The following is a 20,456-nucleotide window of genomic DNA, read 5'->3' on the forward strand; positions in this document are numbered from 1 at the left end:
TGCGTGCCCTCTTCTGCTGTGAGCTGTTGGAAGAGATCGGGTTTTGCCTATGTACTGGGAGGTGAACCTTGTTCCTCCTTCAGGCAAGCCTTGGGCAGTGTGATGGGTCTGTGAGTCAGGGGTGTGCTGGGGGCGATCCAGGGTCACCAGTGCTGGGCATGATTAGGATGACTTATTAAGCAGGTGGATCGTGGCAGGCAGGAACGACTATCTGCAGTAAGTAACCTGATCCACCTTTCCTGTGTGCTGTCATCATATACGTGTGCTGCCTGATCACACAGCTGACACAGCTATGCTCTCCTCCTGAACGAGTCTCAGCGTGGCATAGGTATGGAGCTGTGCTCCTTTACAAGCAGCCTCACGACCTGGACCTCCAAGAATCAGTCTGCCTCATGTGTAATGTGCCTGTGCATTCCAGGCATTCTTCCTCCAGGGCTATGGTGTGTGTGGTTGTCGAGGTAACCAGAGCCAGCTTCTTCGATTGCTTTAGGAAAAGACCGGAAGCACTACTATCTCCCCAGTTGCTGAAACATGCCTTCTGTTCTGGTCGTGCTTTGGGAGTATGTCTCCCCTCAGTGAGTACACACAATTTACCCCCTGCTCTCTAGACACCCTAGCATGCATTGCAGCTAGCTACAGCAGCAACCTATAGTTATATAACGTACTGTCCTGTGCAATTCTCAGCTACTTCTGGACTATAGTAGCATGTTGGCATTTTTGTCTTATATAAACTGTGTGTGTGTGTGTGTGTGTGTGTGTGTGTGTGTGTGTTCTAGGTGTGTGTGTATGTAGTGTGTGTGTGTGTGTGTGTGTTCTAGGTGTGTGTGTATGTAGTGTGTGTGTGTTCTAGGTGTGTATGTATTGTGTGTGTGTGTGTGTGTGTGTGTGTGTGTGTTCTAGGTGTGTGTGTATGTAGTGTGTGTGTGTGTGTGTGTGTGTGTGTGTGTGTGTGTGTGTGTGTGTGTGTGTGTGTGTGTTCTAGGTGTCTGTGTATGTAGTGTGTGTGTGTGTGTGTGTGTGTGTTCTAGGTGTGTATGTATTGTGTGTGTGTGTGTGTGTGTATATTGTGTGTGTGTGTGTGTGTGTGTGTGTGTGCGCGCACATGTGTTTGTGTGTGTTATATATGGGTGGGGGAGCAGAGGGGGTTGAGGGAGGGGGGCCCTAATCTGCAACTTTGCTTAGGGCCCCATGTGGCCTTAATCCGGCTCTGCTTCCAGGACGCTGGAATGATTTGTACAAAGCTGTTTTAATACTGTGAAAACGTGAGTGTGATATCACATTTCTTTTAACCTATTAAAAGTCTTTTATTGCGCTATGGAAGCGTATGTTTAGTTTTTAAGGAGGAAGTTTTCTGCTGGGGAGAGGATCCAGGATCTGATTGTTATTTGATATAACCACATGTGAGAGTGCTGTTTGTGATTGAGCAGCCAAAGAGTTTGGTGAGTGCGAATTTCAGTGACACCTGGGTGGCCCAAACTAGTGGAATATATCACGGTGTGGTGGATTGATTTACAAGAGAGGTACACTGCCATTGAGGGATGTTCATGGTGGAGGTTGGAACATAACTGGAAGTCCTGCACCATTATTGTGTTTCTGTTTTTTATGAGGGAATATCCACCAATAAGTCGTTGAGGGTGAATGGAGCAGCCCAGAGGAGGACATGTGGATTATGACACAAGCGCTGTGAGCTGTTTGTAATTGGGCAGCATCTCCATCTGGTGAGCGGTTGGCATTACTGTTGTTGGGTGCTTGATAAGTGATCTCTTTGAGATGAAGGTGGAGGTGCACTTGAGTTAAAGGCATACTACACTATTGTGCCCCCCTTTTTATCTTTTCATGTTCCCTTGAGGTACTTATAAAGACACAATGGAGATATACACCACTGAATGGACAAGAACTGTTACTGTCTGGCAATAGTGATTGAACTGGAACTGGTAAACTGGGAACGACCCTAAGAAACCGTATTGAGCGCATACACTTTTCTGAAATATATATGAGGTGTCTGAGGCAAGCGAAGGTAGGGAGGATGATTATGATGATTATGATGATACGGATGCCACGTGGGACATAGACAAGATGACCAAGGGGACAGTTCAGAGGGGGAGTCAGAGAGGAGTAGGAGGAGACAAGTTCCTTAAAGAAGAAGGGGGAGCTCGTCGTCAGAAACAGCTGGTGGCAGTGTCTGGCGCCATGTATCGCCACCTGTGGACAGCCAGCCAGCCAGCCAACATACCCTTCAATGTCAGCTGCTGATGCCACCCTAGAACCCACACCCCTGGGCTCAGCGGTGTGGAAATTGTTTCGTGTGTCTGCATCAGATCAGTGCAATGCCATCTGTTCTCTCTGCTGCCAAAAATTGAGCCATGGAAAGGCTAACACCCACGTAGGGCCAACTGCCTTACGAAGGCACAGGGAGAAAAGGCACAAACTGCAATGGGATGACCATCTGAGGAAAAGCAGCACACAAAAACAAAGCCACCCTCCTTCTCCTCTTCCTCCTTCAGGTGCACCATCTTCAGCTGCTTTCTCCCTTGCACCTTCACAATCACAGCCACCCTCCTCCACACCGCCTCTCACCTTGAGTGCTTCCTGCTCCTCTGCACACAGCAGCAGCCAGGTGTCCGTGAGGGAAATCTTTGAATGGAAGAAGCCAATGTCTGCCAGTCACCCCCTGGCCCGGCGTTTGACAGCTGGCTTGGCGGAACTGTTAGCTCGAAAAGCTGTTACCATACCAGCTGGTGGACTCTGAGGCCTTCCGAAAATTTGTGGACATTGGGACACCGCAGTGGAAGATACCAGGCCGCAATTATTTCTCCAAAAAGGCGATACCCAAACTGTACCATGAAGTTGAAATGCAAGTGGTGTCATCTCTGGCAAACAGCGTTGGGTCAAGGGTCCATCTGACCACGGATGCCTGGTCTGCCAAGCACGTTCAAGGCAGGTGCATTACTTACACAGCCCATTGGGTCAACCTGGTGACCGCTGGCAAGCAGAGCGTACGTGGCTGTGCAGCTGACCTAGTTGTGACACCTCCACGGCTTGCAGGCAGGCCTGCTGCCACCTCCTCTCCTCCTGCTACATCCTTTTCGCTGTCATCCTCCTCCTCCTCCTTGGCTGAGTGGCAGTTCAACTCTACTGGTGCTGCAATCTCCTCCCCGGGGCCTATGCTGCATGCCAGGTACGGCGGTGTCACGCTATCTTAGACATGTCTTGCCTCAAAGCAGAGAGTCACACTGGAGCAGCTCTCCTGGCTGCTCTGAACAAACAGGTAGATCAGTGGCTGACCCCGCACCAACTGGAAATCAGCAAAGTGGTGTGTGACAATGGCAGCAATCTCATTTTGGCTTTGAATTTGGGAAAGTTGACACATGTACCCTGCATGGCACATGTGCTCAATCTATTAATTCAGAGATTTGTGTCTAAGTACCCAGGCTTACAAGACGTCCTGAAGCAGTCCAGGAAGGTGTGTGGGCATTTCAGGCGCTCTTATACGGCCATGGCACGCTTTGCCGATATTCAGCGGAGAAACATCTTACTGGTGAGACGCTTGATTTGCGATAGCCCGACTCGCTGGAATTCAACGCTCCTGATGTTCGATCGCCTGCTACAATAGGAGAAAGCCATCAAACAGTATCTCTACAACTACAGTCAAAGGACATGCTCTGGGGAGATGGGGATGTTCTGGCCGAAGTACTGGACACTCATGCGATGCCTGCAGGCTCATGCGGCCGTTTGAGGAGGTGACAAACCTGGTGAGTTGCAGTGAAGGCGCCATCAGCGACTTGATTCCATATGCTTTCTTCCTGGAGTGTGTCGTGCGTAAAGTGGTGGATCAAGCTGTGAAGGAGAGTGAAAAGGAACAGGACAGGAGGAAGAGTTGTGGGATCAATTCTCAGCAGAAGCAGATGATTCCTCAACACCTGCGGCAGCACAGAGGGGGGAGGAGAAGGAGGAAGAGTCGAGTGGGGAAGAGGAGTCAGATGATGAGGAAGGAGGTTTTTTTGGGGGGGGGGGAGGAGGCAGAAGAACAACCGCAGCAGGTGTCGCAGGGGGCTTGGGCTGCTTAACTTTCCCGTGGTATTGTTCGTGGCTGGGGAAAGGAGGAGAACTTACCTGACATCACTGAGGAAGAGCAAGAGGAGATGAATAGTACGTCTGCATCCAAATGTGTGCAGATGCGCATCTTTCAAGCTGTCCAGCCTGTTGTGGAACCCCCGTATAAAAAAAACTCAAGGGGAATGAGCTCTACTGGGTGGACACAAAGTAGCGGAGATGTTTCCAAATCACCAGAAGGCAGAAAGGATGCAGCACTTGCAGAACAATCTGGCAACTATGCTTTACAGTGCGTTTAAGGGTGATGTCACAGCACAATAGAATAAAGGTACCACTGCCAGTAATCCTTCTCCCATGTCCATGCAGGCAAGGACAGGATGCTCTAGTGATCCCATGGTGATGTCAGACTTGCAGACATTCTTTAGTCCAACGTCTCGCCTTGGCCCTTCCGGATCCACCCTCCACTAATGCCTTGACCGGCAGGTAGCTGACTACCTGGCCTTGAGTGTGGATGTAGACACTGTGAGCAGAGGTGAACCCCTGGACTACTGGTTGCGCAGGCTTGACCTGTGGCCAGAGCTGTCCCAATTTGCCATCCAACTTCTGTCTTGCCCTGCCTCAAGTGTCCTGTCAGAAAGGACCTTCAGCACAGCTGGATGCATTGTCACTGAGAAGAGAAGTTGCCTAGGTCACAAAAGTGTTCAGTACCTCAGCTTTATCAAAATGAATGAGGCATGGATCCCGGCTACTGCCCGCTCGAAGACTAAGTCAGTCCCCACACACAGCATCTCTGCCTGCACGCTGTGTAACTGCCTGCCCCATAACTAAGTCGCTCCCCACACAGCATCTCTGCCTGCAGGCCGCTTGACTGTCTTCTCCACCAGCACCAACAGGGTCCAGGACTCCAGGCGGCTTCCTGAATTTTTAAGGCCGCAGCTTTAATAATTTTTCTGGTGCGTGTACATGCCTGCCTAATTTTTCTGGCTGTCCGCCGGCTATATGAGTGTCTCGGGGGGGGGGGGGGGGGGGGGCACACCCAAGATAATAAGGTTGTTGCTTCATTGTGGACAGACCAAATTCGATCAACTGGTCAGTCGCTGTTGTTCAGTCATTGAGCTACCACAGCCCGGCGACCATATGGGCTGGAAAGCCGCCATCACCTGCACTCTGGCCATGGTGCGCACCAGTCCAGCACGGCCGTCATTACACAAACAGCTGTGTGCAGTGCATTACACAGTGAGTTTTGTCTTTCAGTGTGAAGCAGTACTCTAATTACACTACCTGATTGATGTATACACATGCAATATATTTTAAAGCACTTTAGGCCTCCAATTTAGCATGCAATGTGATTTCTGCCCTAAAAAAAGCTGCTGTGCGTCAAATCCAGATTTTTCCCCGGGACTTTTGGCGTGTATCCCACTTCTCCATGCAAAAATTCAGATGTGAGACCCCTTGAAATATCTTTTCCGTCACTTTTGTGGCCAGCATGAATGTTTCTAGTTTTCAAAGTTCACCTCCCCATTGAAGTCTATTGTGGTTCGAAAAGTTTGCACGAACCGAACTTTTTGCGGAGGTTCGCGTTCAAGGTTCGCGAACCTAAAATCAGAGGTTCGAGCCTTGCCTAGTGGGTATTGCCAAAAGATCCAGAGGACCAGATTGTCTCGGCTGAGTATAGACTGAGCACATTGTTCCTCTACTTACTTCACACACTGGAAGCTGTTCTGCCATACAAGCCATAATTCTTCCACACTCCTCCATGGCAGCAGAACACATCCTTAGCCTGTAGGCTAGTCATGCTTCTGTGCAGCACTCAGCCCTGAACTGTCACTTGAGGGATTGCATTCTGGGCAACAAAAACTGTCTGTATTAAGTGAAGATTGCAACCCTTAGTTTGTTCATGAAACACCCTAGCAAGGGTAGCTGAAAAGTAAGTGGATTAGGGATTGTAAGACTGCAGTGGTACACATAGACCTGTAGCATGATTGAACATAACTGCAGCAAAAATGTTTTGTTAAAATATACAGGCAATTCCACACACATTATAAACCATCTGTGAGGTTCTGTATATGTCTTGAAAAGTTACTAATTCCCTGCTTTTTCAGCAGTCCAGAAAATGCTAATATGGCCAAAGTTTTTCAACTTATCTCACCTAATAACAGTCAGTTTTTAAAAGGAACCTGAGGTGGGAATCTACATTAAAATAAACAATGCTACCTGATCCGAAGGGCTGGAGCATCAGGTAGTCGCCATTCACTCCACTCTTTGCTGCTCCTGTAGCCTGCAATGTCTTGGTTTCGGTCTCTGTGACCCCTAGGGTCACGACGCTGTAAGAAGTGTCTTCACAGTGTGTGTCTTCACAGTGTCTGGAAGTGTTTGTCTTCACAGAGAAACGTGCAGGTAGGCGGGGGAGCGGCCAGAGAAAGACAGAGCTGCCCAATGGCAGCTAGGGAAAGCCTGCAAGAATGCCCCCAGTGGATATTTTGAGCAGTGAATGCCTCTCCTCCCTTAACCTCGAGGTTGGTGACAATTGTTGTCGCTAATTTTGGAGGTGAAAGCAGTGGGGGGCAGAGAGTGGTGGTGGGGGGGGGGGGGCAGAGGCATGTCCTGCAGCAGGGAACATGCCTCTGTGTCCCATATGTGCCCCCCCTGCCGCACTGCCTTGGGTACGCTTTAAGAAATCTACACTAGGTACACAGGATTACTTACATTTTTGAGTTTAGAAGAAAATTATTCAGGCAAAGTCACTGGGCCAGATTTATCAAGAGTGTCTGAGACAAAATGTTAGTAGGTTTTTAGAAATCCATGCAGAACTGTCTCAGGCATCTTGAGAAATCATTAGATAGTGCAGATTCCTTCTAAAACTGTTGTAAAATAGGAGGAGCTAGGAAGGTCTCTCAGACAGTGCAGTGTGTGAGGGGAATTGCTGTTGCTGAGGTAACCAACAAGCCCGCTGTATTGATAGCAGCAGGCTCTGAGGAGAAATTCAGCAGGGGGGAGGAGCACATCACATTATGTCTAGCTTGCACTCTGTAAGCATGTCTAGCCTGTAGTTCTACATCTGCAGAACTGCTAACACTTCTTAATCTGCGCCAGTTTAGGGGTGGATTTGCACTTTTCTTAACTGTAGTGCAGCTCTAGAAATTCATGCTAAACTGCCACTATTACCTAGGATTTAAGAAGGTTCTTATTATCATGCAGAACTGTTCTCCTTGCTGGATAGAACAGATTAAGAAGAAAAAACTGTTGGTAATGTGTTGATAAATCTCCCCCACTGACACTACGTCTACTCTCAGTTAAAGAAAACCTGTATTGAGAAAAACCTCCCCTGGAGGGTACTCACTTTAAGTGGGGGAAGCCTCCGGATCCTATTGAGGCTCCCCCCTTCCTCCTTGGTCCCACGGCAGGGGAGATAAAGATCCCCGAACAGTGGGGATGTAAATAAATACCTTCCCGACTCCAGCGCAGGCGCAGAATCGGCTTTCCGCCTCGGAGATAGGCGGAAATAGCCGATTGCTGTCAGTCCGCTCTACTGTGCAGGCGCAAGTCTCTTGTGTCTGCGCAGTAGAGTGGACCTGACGGAAATCAGCTATTTTCGCCTATCTCCATGCGGAAAGTCACAACAGCGCCCCCGCTGGAGGCTAGTGTTGGGCGAACATCTAGATGTTCGGGTTCGGGCCGAACAGGCCGAACATGGCCGCGATGTTCGGGTGTTCGACCCGAACTCCGAACATAATGGAAGTCAATGGGGACCCGAACTTTTGTGGTTTGTAAAGCCTCCTTGCATGCTACATACCCCAAATTTACAGGGTATGTGCACCTTGGGAGTGGGTACAAGAGGAAAAAAAAATTAGCAAAAAGAGCTTATAGTTTTTGAGAAAATCGATTTTAAAGTTTCAAAGGGAAAACTGTCTTTTAAATGCGGGAAATGTCTGTTTTCTTTGCACAGGTAACATGTTTTTTGTCGGCATGCAGTCATAAATGTAATACATATAAGAGGTTCCAGGAAAAGGGACCGGTAACGCTAACCCAGCAGCAGCACACGTGATGGAACAGGAGGAGGGTGGCGCAGGAGGAGAAGAAGGCCACGCTTTGTGAGACACAACAACCCCGGCCTTGCATGAGGGCAAGAAGCGTGCGGATAGCAGGCTTTGTACCGCCATGCAGTCATAAATGTAATAAAGATAAGTGGTTCAATAAACAGGGACCACGCGGCAACGCTAACCCAGCAGCAGCAGACGTGATGGAACAGGAGCAGGCGCAGGAGGAGAAGGCCACGCTTTGTGAGACACAACAACCCAGGCCTTGCATGAGGGCAAGAAGCGTGCGGATAGCATGCTTTGTACCGCCATGCAGTCATAAATGTAATAAAGATAAGTGGTTCAATAAACAGGGACCACGCGGCAACGCTAACCCAGCAGCAGCAGACGTGATGGAACAGGAGGAGGCGCAGGAGGAGAAGGCCACGCTTTGTGAGACACAACAACCCAGGCCTTGCATGAGGGCAAGAAGCGTGCGGATAGCATGCTTTGTACCGCCATGCAGTCATAAATGTAATAAAGATAAGTGGTTCAATAAACAGGGACCACGCGGCAACGCTAACCCAGCAGCAGCAGACGTGATGGAACAGGAGCAGGCGCAGGAGGAGAAGGCCACGCTTTGTGAGACACAACAACCCAGGCCTTGCATGAGGGCAAGAAGCGTGCGGATAGCATGCTTTGTACCGCCATGCAGTCATAAATGTAATAAAGATAAGTGGTTCAATAAACAGGGACCACGCGGCAACGCTAACCCAGCAGCAGCAGACGTGATGGAACAGGAGCAGGCGCAGGAGGAGAAGGCCACGCTTTGTGAGACACAACAACCCAGGCCTTGCATGAGGGCAAGAAGCGTGCGGATAGCATGCTTTGTACCGCCATGCAGTCATAAATGTAATAAAGATAAGTGGTTCAATAAACAGGGACCACGCGGCAACGCTAACCCAGCAGCAGCAGACGTGATGGAACAGGAGCAGGCGCAGGAGGAGAAGGCCACGCTTTGTGAGACACAACAACCCAGGCCTTGCATGTGGACAAAAAGCGTGCGGATATAGCAGCAATGCTTTTTGCCGCCATGCAGTCATAAATGTAATACAGATGAGAGGTTCAATAAACAGGGCCCGGAAACGCAACACCATCCCAGATGTTCATTGGTCATGTTACTTGGTTGGGGTCCTGGAGTGTTGCGTAGTCATTTCCAATCCAGGATTGATTCATTTTAATTTGAGTCAGACGGTCTGCATTTTCTGTAGAGAGGCGGATACGCCGATCTGTGACGATGCCTCCGGCAGCACTGAAACAGCGTTCCGACATAACGCTGGCTGCCGGGCAAGCCAGCACCTCTATTGCGTACATTGCCAGTTCGTGCCAGGTGTCTAGCTTCGATACCCAATAGTTGAAGGGTGCAGATGGATGGTTCGACACAGCTACGCCATCTGACATGTAGTCCTTGACCATCTTCTCCAGGCGATCGGTGTTGGAGGTGGATCTGCACGCTTGCTGTTCAGTGGGCTGCGGCTGCATGGGTGTCAGAAAATTTTCCCACTCCAAGGACACTGCCGATACCATTCCCTTTTGGGTACTAGCTGCGGCTTGCGTTGTTTGCTGCCCTCCTGGTCGTCCTGGGTTTGCGGAAGTCAGTCTGTCTGCGTACAACTGGCTAGAGGAGGGGGAGGATGTCAATCTCCTCTCTAAAGTCTCCACAAGGGCCTGCTGGTATTCTTCCATTTTGACCTGTCTGACTCTTTCTTCAAGCAGTTTTGGAACATTGTGTTTGTACCGTGGATCCAGAAGGGTATAAACCCAGTAATTGGTGTTGTCCAGAATGCGCACAATGCGTGGGTCACGTTCAATGCAGTCTAGCATGAATTGAGCCATGTGTGCCAGAGTCCTACCAGAATCCTCATCATCCTCTTGTGAGCGTTGTGATAGTTGTTGTGATGCATCATAGTCGTCACCTTCCTCCTGGTCTGCTTCTGCTGACCATTCGCGTTGAATTGTGGAAGTCCAACGTGCACCGCTCTGGCCCTCGTCAGTGGTGGCATGAAATTCCTGCTCCAACTCCAGCTGTTCCTCCTCCTCTTCTTCGTCATAGCTGCTGGGGCCAGCGTTCCCTGAGGCGGATGGCCTGATGTTGGTACCATCACGCTGATCGTTTTCTCCTTCAGATTCCCCCAGTTGCATCATGACAGCTGTTTCCTTGATTTTTAACATCGACCTCTTCAGTAAACACAGCAGTGGTATGGTAATGCTGACTGAAGAGTTGTCACTGCTCACAAGCAACGTGGATTGCTCAAAATTTTGGAGGACTTGGCAGAGGTCCAACATGTTGGCCCAATCGGATCCACAGAAGCTTGGCAGCTGGCCGGATGCGCCTCGGTACTGCGCCGTCATGTACTGGACCACTGCACTCTTCTGCTCGCAAAAGCGGGCTAGCATGTGCAGCGTAGAATTCCAGCGCGTAGGGACATCACACAGCAAGCGATGGTGGGGGAGATTGAAGCGCTCCTGCATCTTGGCGAGTGCCCCCGAAGCAGTACTGGAATTTCTACAATGTTTGGACACTCGACGCACCTTCAACAGCAGATCGGGCACGCCTGGGTATGTCCTCAGGAACCGCTGAACTACTAGGTTCATCACGTGCGCCAGGCAAGGGATGTGTGTCAGCTTAGCCAACCTTAAAGCGCGAATGAGATTACTCCCATTATCACACACAACCATGCCCGGTTTCAGGTCCAGCGGTGCCAGCCACAAATCCGTCTGTTCCTTTATTCCCCTCCAAATTTCCTCCCCTGTGTGCTGCTTATCCCCAAGGCAGATTAGCTTCAGCAACGCTTGCTGACGCATGCCAACAGCTGTGCTGCACTGCTTCCACGATCCTACTGCTGCTGGGTTAGCGTTTCCGGATGAGGTACAGCTTTGAGATGCGTTGGAGGAGAAGGAGTCAGAGAGGTAGGTGCTGCTGTTATCCAGTGGGAGGGACGGCGGTGCAGCTGTTTGTGGCGTGGGCAACACCCGTGCCGTAGCAGGTGAGGAATCGCTGCCAGGCTCCACAAGGTTCACCCAGTGCGCGGTAAGGGAGATGTATCGACCCTGGCCGAACGCACTCGTCCAGGTGTCAGTGGTGAGGTGAACCTTGCAGGCAACGGCATTCTTCAAGCTTCGGGTTATTTTGCTGACCACGTGCTCATGCAACTCAGGCACTGCAGAGCGTGCAAAGTGGTAGCGGCTGGGAACCACGTAACGTGGGATGGCCACTGACATCATGCCCTTGAAGCTGTTTGTCTCCACCAATCGATATGGCAGCATTTCGCAGGCCAGAAGCTTGGCTATGCTGGCTGTTACTGCCACGGCCCGGGGGTCATTTGCTGGCAATTTCCTCTTGCGCTCAAACATCTCCGACACAGACAACTGAACCGTAGCGCTGCACACGGAAGGGCTGTTGGTTGTTGTGTTTGATGAACACTGGGAGACCTCAAGAGCACTACTCCGGAAAGTGACAGTGTCAGCGTCGTCTGATGTTTGTGAATGTTGTGAACCACGCAATGGCTGGGCTACTGCTGCTGCTGAGGCGGGTCTGGTGGTGAGTCTGGTGAACCCAAGGGAGGCAGTGTTGTTTCTGGTACCCTGTCCTGACGCGTTTGCCCAAAGAGTGGGATGTTTGGATAGCATGTGACGGCTCATGCTGGTGGTGGAGAGGTTGTTAATATTTTTCCCCCTGCTCAGGCGGGTCTTGCACACCTTGCAAATCGCCATGGTAACATCCTCAGTGCAGTCTTCAAAGAAAGCCCAGACTTTGGAGCACCTGCCTCCTTGCTGGCGATTTCTGTTTGCTCCTCTTTTGCCTCTCACTTGAACTTCCACGCTTGTGGTGCCTGAAATTGCGCGCCGCCTACCTTGTGGCACAAGGCGAACTCGTGCAGCAGTGTGTTCTTCAACAGACTCATCTGTGCTGCTGCTACGACGGCGATGTTCTCGTTCACAAACAAAATCTGGGTCTCTGTCCACATTGTCCATACCCTCCTCTTCCATCTCCTCAAACTCGTCATATGTCATTGTGGGCCACCGCCGTGGAGTAGAGCTCCCCACAACAACCTCTGCGCAGCACACTCCAACGTCGTCTTCCAGATCTTGTCGGCCGACCTCCTGCAATTGCAACCCCTCCTGCCCAAATTGCTCTGGGATTTGGGTTTCCGAGTCCTCTTCGGACTCGCCTTGTATTTCAGTGCGCGGTGCATTTCCCACAGTTAACGGTTGTGAATCCAGGCACAACATTTCTGGCTGTTCCTCCATTGACCTTTGAAAGGTGGAAGTTTGTTGGGCTGGGAATAGCTCCTGCGAATACCCCATTGTGTCCTGAGGTAATTCATCGGACTGGTTATCTGGCAGTTGTGTGCGTGGTGTCGCTGCCGGTTGTGTCAGCTTTGTGCCCACTGGCTCCTTGTAACTGGCTGAGGACTCGGACCTCGTGCGTGATGTGCTGGTGCTGCTTAACCCACTGCTGGACGCTTGAGAGGTCATCCAAGTAATTATCTGGTCCTGTTCTTTTGGATTTGTGAGGGTTGTTGTCCTGGACAACATGGGCGGTATTGAGTGGGTTTTCTTGGGTGCTCCCCTGTGGCCTGTACGTGAACCGTCAGGGGAAACACCTCTTCCCTTGCCCCTCCCTCTTTCACCGGATTTCTTCCTCATTTCACTTATCCTTACAGTACACGCTGACTGGCAGCAGTACAGTGGCAGTACAGAAATGCTATACAGTACCACTATTCCCAGCAGCGACACAGAGCACAATGCTATACAGTGACGGGTGAGCGGTGTACCACTATTCCCAGCAGCGACACAGAGCACAATGCTATACAGTGACGGGTGAGCGGTGTACCACTATTCCCAGCAGCGACACAGAGCACAATGCTATACAGTGGCGAACGAGCGGTGTACCACTATTCCCAGCAGACACAGAACAGTACACAGAATGCTATATAGTGTGGCTGAACGAGCGGTGTACCACTATTCCCAGCAGACACAGAACAGTACACAGAATGCTATATAGTGTGGCTGAACGAGCGGTGTACTACTGTTCCCAGCAGACACAGAACAGTACACAGAATGCTATATAGTGTGGCTGAACGAGCGGTGTACTACTGTTCCCAGCAGACACAGAACAGTACACAGAATGCTATATAGTGTGGCTGAACGAGCGGTGTACTACTGTTCCCAGCAGACACAGAACAGTACACAGAATGCTATATAGTGTGGCTGAACGAGCGGTGTACTACTGTTCCCAGCAGACACAGAACAGTACACAGAATGCTATATAGTGTGGCTGAACGAGCGGTGTACCACTATTCCCAGCAGACACAGAACAGTACACAGAATGCTATATAGTGTGGCTGAACGAGCGGTGTACTACTGTTCCCAGCAGACACAGAACAGTACACAGAATGCTATATAGTGTGGCTGAACGAGCGGTGTACTACTGTTCCCAGCAGACACAGAACAGTACACAGAATGCTATATAGTGTGGCTGAACGAGCGGTGTACCACTATTCCCAGCAGACACAGAACAGTACACAGAATGCTATATAGTGTGGCTGAACGAGCGGTGTACTACTGTTCCCAGCAGACACAGAACAGTACACAGAATGCTATATAGTGTGGCTGAACGAGCGGTGTACTACTGTTCCCAGCAGACACAGAACAGTACACAGAATGCTATATAGTGTGGCTGAACGAGCGGTGTACTACTGTTCCCAGCAGACACAGAACAGTACACAGAATGCTATATAGTGTGGCTGAACGAGCGGTGTACTACTGTTCCCAGCAGACACAGAACAGTACACAGAATGCTATATAGTGTGGCTGAACGAGCGGTGTACCACTGTTCCCAGCAGACACAGAACAGTACACAGAATGCTATATAGTGTGGCTGAACGAGCGGTGTACTACTGTTCCCAGCAGACACAGAACAGTACACAGAATGCTATATAGTGTGGCTGAACGAGCGGTGTACTACTGTTCCCAGCAGACACAGAACAGTACACAGAATGCTATATAGTGTGGCTGAACGAGCGGTGTACTACTGTTCCCAGCAGACACAGAACAGTACACAGAATGCTATATAGTGTGGCTGAACGAGCGGTGTACCACTGTTCCCAGCAGACACAGAACAGTACACAGAATGCTATATAGTGTGGCTGAACGAGCGGTGTACCACTGTTCCCAGCAGACACAGAACAGTACACAGAATGCTATATAGTGTGGCTGAACGAGCGGTGTACTACTGTTCCCAGCAGTGACACACAATGACTGGGGGGGACCCTGGCTAGCGTGGCTGGAGCGCGAACTACCCTGCCTGCCTACCCAAAGCTAAACCCACAGACAAATGGCGGAGATATGACGTGGTTCGGGTATTTATTTACCCGAACCACGTGACAGTTCGGCCAATCAGAGCGCGTTCGGGTCCGAACCACGTGACCCGTTCGGCCAATCACAGCGCTAGCCGAACGTTCGGGGAACGTTCGGCCATGCGCTCTTAGTTCGGCCATATGGCCGAACGGTTTGGCCGAGCACCGTCAGGTGTTCGGCCGAACTCGAACATCACCCGAACAGGGTGATGTTCTGCAGAACCCGAACAGTGGCGAACACTGTTCGCCCAACACTAGCTGGAGCCAGGAAAGGTAAATAAATCAGCACTTATCAGCGCATGTCAGGCTTGTCGAGGGAGGATTCCAGGACGCTTTGGGGGAGCCAGTGCTGGACTGCCTGCAGCTACAGGGGAGGGGGAAGCCTCATTGGGACTCTGAGGCTTCCCCCTCCCGAGGTGAGTACCCCCCAGGGGAACTTTTTTTTGATACAGGGTCTCTTTAATCCAATAAACATTAATGACCCTACCACATCAAGTTAGTTGCATTGTGATAACATCACAATGCAACGTGGCTGAAAAGGCGCAAAGTGCATTACAACTGCAGTGTGGCAACACAACGCGTCTTACCACTGCAGTGTGGCAATACAGTGAAGCATACAGTACAATGAAATATGCCTCAGTGCTACTGCATGCAATGCAATTATATTGTAATGATATGCTCACTTTGAAACATTAGCAGTGTGGTGCAGTGGAATTCGTTGGCATCTATAATGCAATGCGTTACCATATAAAGCCCTTGTTAGCATTTGCAGTGAACTATACATTGCTGCATACTTCTCTACTGCATATGTTTTGCTTTGAGGCAAATGTGCTTTGCTGACCGCCAATATGCTTTTGCTATTTGCTCTCTGGTGAGCCTGTGATATTGAAAGGACAGCTCCAGCAACTACAGGTGGATTTGATTTGAGGTTATCAAGGAGAGGCTATGCAATGCTAACCCACTGCATTGTATCCATTAACCCATATGATAATTTACACCAGTGTTTCTCAAACCTGTCCTCGTGACCCCCCAACAGTGCACATTTTGCAGGCAACCTCACCTACGCACAACTAGGTGGAGTCCATGTAGCTGAGACACTAACTACCCCACCTGTGCATAGAGGAGGTTGCCGGCAAAACATGCACTGTTGGGGAGCCACGAGGACAGGTTTGAGAAACACTGCCTTAGACTGATACTGGATCTAATGTTTTCCAACATACGGTCACTGTATGTATGTTGTTTGAGTGGGAGGGTTTATGTGTGACGGGGAGGCCATTTGATGCGCTGTGATGTAACTTATTTGTTTGTTAATAAACGATTGTTACTTTTTGATTATGAACATTGTCTAAAGCTGGCCACTAATGATCCAATCTTTTTCATCCAATCTTACGATTTCTATGTAATATAAGGTAACTGCCTGAAGTATCCATTCAGTATATTCACTCAATTTACCCTTATACTACATAGATTTGGTAAGATTGGATGAAAAAGATTGGATCATTAGTGGCCACCATAAGGATTATTTGTGGCATATTTGGTGTGCTCCACCTATATTAGACCTATATTAGACCACTTTCCATAATGTTTAGTATTAAGTATACTATGTATGTACTGTATGTATGTACTGTATGCTTCACTGCAGAGATGAGGTGTAATGGGGCCCTAGGAAAAAGATTACATTTTGCGTCTTTTTGGTAAGCCAAAGTAGAAAGAGGCCAGAGAAGGCAGCAGTTTGGCCCCTTGCCACCCACTGGGCCCCAGGTATCTGCCTAGGTTGCCTGGTAAATGATCCTGCTGTGCTTCACTGTATGCATCATGCTGCATGCATTTAACACCCAATGCGACTTTTCCCCACCCTTGCATTGCAAATCTGCTTTTGCAAGCTCCTCGCAATATCTCACCATGAACACAGCCTTGTGATTCCTTTTTCTAACCACAGCAAGGCTCTTATTTATAGCAATCCTTCCAGGGAGCTGCAGAATCCATGCACATTTGATTTAATATAAATCAGCATGATCATTTGTTGTTGGGAGGCCTTTTTGCCAAATGTTGTCAGTCACATTTATTAGCAATGTGGAAACATGTGTCAGTTGTAAAAATTACATTATACCAGCATGCAATGTAAAACTTCCTAATTAGTCATTCTCTGTTCAGCGTCATTGAAGGGAAATAATTGTATGTTTAATTCAATTTCAAACAGTGATTATACTGTACATGTTGCTTAACAGAAGCAGCTCCGTTTGATTTAGATATGTTGCTGTGTGCTGTATCTGTAAATAATGTTAATAGGCATAGATTGTCACTAAGCATATCAGTTACTGTGTTCATCATTAGCCTGAGAGTAGCACAACAAACAGCTGGGATTTTTACAAGCATATAGTTATTTGCATAAAACAGAGTACAAAGTCAAGCCAGTGATTCCAGTAGCAATTAACAAAAAGCCCAGCAAGCACCACTAGTGTTGCTGCTCATTTTTGGATCAAATGTAGAACCATCCTGTATATAGTATCTATTCTGTTAAATAACCTTGTGTGTCTAGAGTATCCCATAAAGAACCCGTGAGAAAAAAAATATCCAAGTTAGTCATTACAGTAAAGGTAAGTTTCTGGATAATCCAAAGGTCCACATCCCCCTTGCCTGTACCGATCCAGCTTTGAGACCCTCCGAATATATTCCACAAGAACTTGAAGAATATGTTCTTGCAGATGCACTCCTGTCCATGTACAAGCGTGGCTGCACTTCCCAGGTGCAGGTACAGCCCATGTGTGCACAGTAGCAAGGAGCCGCTCTTGCACTGCAGAGAAACCCATGCATGAGCAGCTTTGAGCTACTGTGCAGACGCAGGCCCTACTTGTGTCTGTGACGTCGGCTGCACTTGTACATGGATAGGTGTGTGGTTGTAAAGAAGAAGGGGGTCCCAGCGACCATTGCTGGGGTGGATGAGGATTGGAGAAGCTTCTTGTTCATTCAGGGCCTCCCCTCAAATTAGCTAAGTATCTCACATTACTTTTTGTCCCCACACGTTTTCTTTAACCAGTTCCAGCCAGCCCATTGTGCTGGTGTGCGCTCCCCCTCGGCACCCGTGTATATGTATTGTCTGCCCTGCAAAATGGATTGTTTTAAAACTTCTGATTTGCAGGAACTAGTTAAGGCAGTCTACTAGGCAGAATCTATGCACTAGGACTTTCATAGGCCCAGTTGTTCTAAGTCAGTTAGTTAAGAGGTATGGGGTCTCAGAGAAAAAACAAACACATATATCAGTAGATAAATACTGCCTGTACTTACATAACATATGCATTGCACTGTCCACATTTTGATTTCTGTGATTTTTATATAGTATATAAAGAGATTTATGTTCCTGACAGTTCCTGACGGTTTCCATCTTTGACTGTCTGTGTCTGAAGACAATCGCGATGTACAGTGGTGTAAGGAGCTGTGGGCCCTGATGTAAGTTTTACTTTGGGGCCCCCAAAACACTCTATACAATATATAATATATAACAATATACAATATATAACAATTGATGCGGCGCACACCAAAACCTGCCAATGGCAACTACAGTGTCAGAGGTACAAGAAGGAATGGGGAGCAGTTTGTTAATGATTACCACTATTCAAAGTATCTATAGAAGGGATTAATATGACCACAGGACCAATAGAGAGCTACTACTGAAGTTCAGGGAGGGCCCTACAGGGCTCCAATGCGGTTGCAACCTCTGCACCTCCTATTGCTACGCCCCTGGTGATGTAATATCCTCCCTTACCCTTCTTCCTCTCTTTCTCCTGATTTAGTATGCATTAGCCCTCCCAACTCCCAGCCCTCAGACACTCCAACCAAGCTCTGTAGTAGGAAATTAATTCTAATTCACATAGCTTGGGTGGTAGTGCTCAACCCACAACTAACAACACTGTCTTTCCGTGCAGTATGCTCCTGCCAGGCACAAAGAAGAGCAGCACTGGCTGGCTGCTTGTCAGTACAGGCCAGTGTCCAGCACATGAAATGCCGCTCATCCACTTGGTGAAGCAGAGATAGGACAGATGAAGTGAAGGAGATTGTGCGCTGGCCTGCAGGGACGATTAGCCACGCCCATCAACTCTACAGCACAGGGATTTTACCGTAAAATGACATGCCAGTATAAAGTATATTCAGGGATAGCAGCTTTCAAGCTGTGAGGAATATTTTAGAGCAAAGTAGAAATGCTGACTTTCAGACCACTTTAAGATTTTAACATTTATTAACATGCTCAAACTAAGTGGAGTAACTATAGTGACTGTGGGGGTCCCGCTACTCCCCCTTCTGCAGCGCAGTGAAGCAGTTTAATATTTACCTGCTCTAGTGCTGCTTTGTGTCGTCTCTGTTCTTTCTGACAGCCACATGCTCTATCCTGCATACCTCTAGCTCTGAATGCATGTCATGTGATTGGAAGCTGGAGGTATGGAAACAGAGTGTGTGACGGGCAGGAACAACAGAAGAGACATAATGCATCACTGGAGCAGGTAAATATTATACTGCACTACTCTGCTATGTGGAGAGAGGGTGTCGGAGGGGAAATGTGAAATGTGTGTGTGTGCGTGTTTTACCAGCCACAGGGGAAGGGGGGGGGGGGGGGGGATTGGATCCCAGGAGAGGTCCCCATGCAAATTTCACTGGGAGGTCCCATGGGATGTTGCTGCACCCTGGCTCAAACTAAAATGTTTTATCCAGAAACATAGTCACCAGTGTGCTTTTCTGGATGGGATGGCAGTGTGCTGTTCTTTTGCTGCTTATAATGATGCACATTTGAAGCTCTTGAGGGCCACACAAAATGGAGGGCTGCATTTGGCTTGCAGACCTTGAGTTTGACACGTGTCCTAGATACAGTGGCGTCCCTACCATAGGGCAGCAAGGGGCGCCCTGCATCGGGTGTCGGGCGCCCCAGGGGGTGTCATCAAGGCCTCCCACAGAGGACTGTGCACTGTGTGCAGGACAGGAGGGGGAGCAGCACGGAAAGGAGGGGTGGCGGGGAAAGCGGCGGGGAGGGGGGCCGGACCCCCCACCTCCCTCACCTGGGTCCCCTCCTTCTGGCGCTTCCCCCTCCTAATTAGTAGCAGCGGGCAAGAGGACTTACTCACCTCCTTCCTGCGTTCCAGGCGATGGCAAATAGCGTCATCGTCAAGTGACGCTGGTCTCCGCCTTCTCCACCGCTCACTGTGCTTCCTGATTGGCGGAAGCACTGTGAGCAACAGAGAAGTCGGAGACCAGCGTCACGTGACGATGACGCTATGCGCCGCCGCCATCGCCAGGAGCAGGTGAGTGAGTCTTCTTCGCCGCTCCTGCCCACTGCTGCTTATTAGGAGGGGGAAGCGCCAGAAGGAGGGGACCCAGGTGGGGGGTCCGGCCCCCCTCCCCGCCACCCCTCCTTCCAGGCTTTCCTCACACTGGGGGCAACTATACTAGCTATACTGGGGGCAATTATACTAGCTATTCTGGGGGCAACTGTACTGGCTATACTGGGGGCAGCTATACTAGCTATTCTGGGGGCAACTGTACTGGCTATACTGGGGGCAACTGTACTAGCTATTCTGGGGGCAACTGTACTAGCTATACTGGGGCAACTGTACTGGCTATTCTGGGGGCAACTGTACTAGCTATTCTGGGGGCAACTGTACTAGCTATACTGGGGGCAACTGTACCAGCTATACTGGGGGCAGCTATACTGGGGGCAACTAAACTAGCTATACTAGGGGCAGCTATACTGGGGGCAGCTATACTAGCTATACTGGGGGCAGCTATACTAGCTATACTGGGGGCAGCTATACTAGCTATACTGGGCGCAGCTATACTAGCTATACTGGGGGCAGCTATACTAGCTATACTGGGGGCAGCTATACTAGCTATACTGGGGCAGCTATACTAGCTATACTGGGGGCAACTGTACCAGCTATACTGGGGGCAGCTATACTGGGGGCAACTAAACTAGCTATAC

At 49.4% G+C, this 20,456-nt stretch overlaps 1 long non-coding RNA gene across 1 annotated transcript in view; it reads left to right on the forward strand.

Annotated features, from left to right (window-relative positions):
• The first annotated feature begins 488 nt into the window (after positions 1-488).
• Positions 489-20,456, forward strand: part of LOC137503815 (uncharacterized) — an 89,587-nt gene continuing 69,619 nt past the window's right edge. Inside the window, exon 1 of the long non-coding RNA XR_011019344.1 lies at positions 489-575. This is a non-coding gene — a long non-coding RNA (uncharacterized lncRNA). The remainder of the gene's footprint in view (positions 576-20,456) is intronic.

The sequence above is a fragment of the Hyperolius riggenbachi genome, chromosome 4 (assembly GCF_040937935.1).
Source record: "Hyperolius riggenbachi isolate aHypRig1 chromosome 4, aHypRig1.pri, whole genome shotgun sequence".
In the NCBI taxonomy this organism is placed as follows: domain Eukaryota; kingdom Metazoa; phylum Chordata; class Amphibia; order Anura; family Hyperoliidae; genus Hyperolius; species Hyperolius riggenbachi.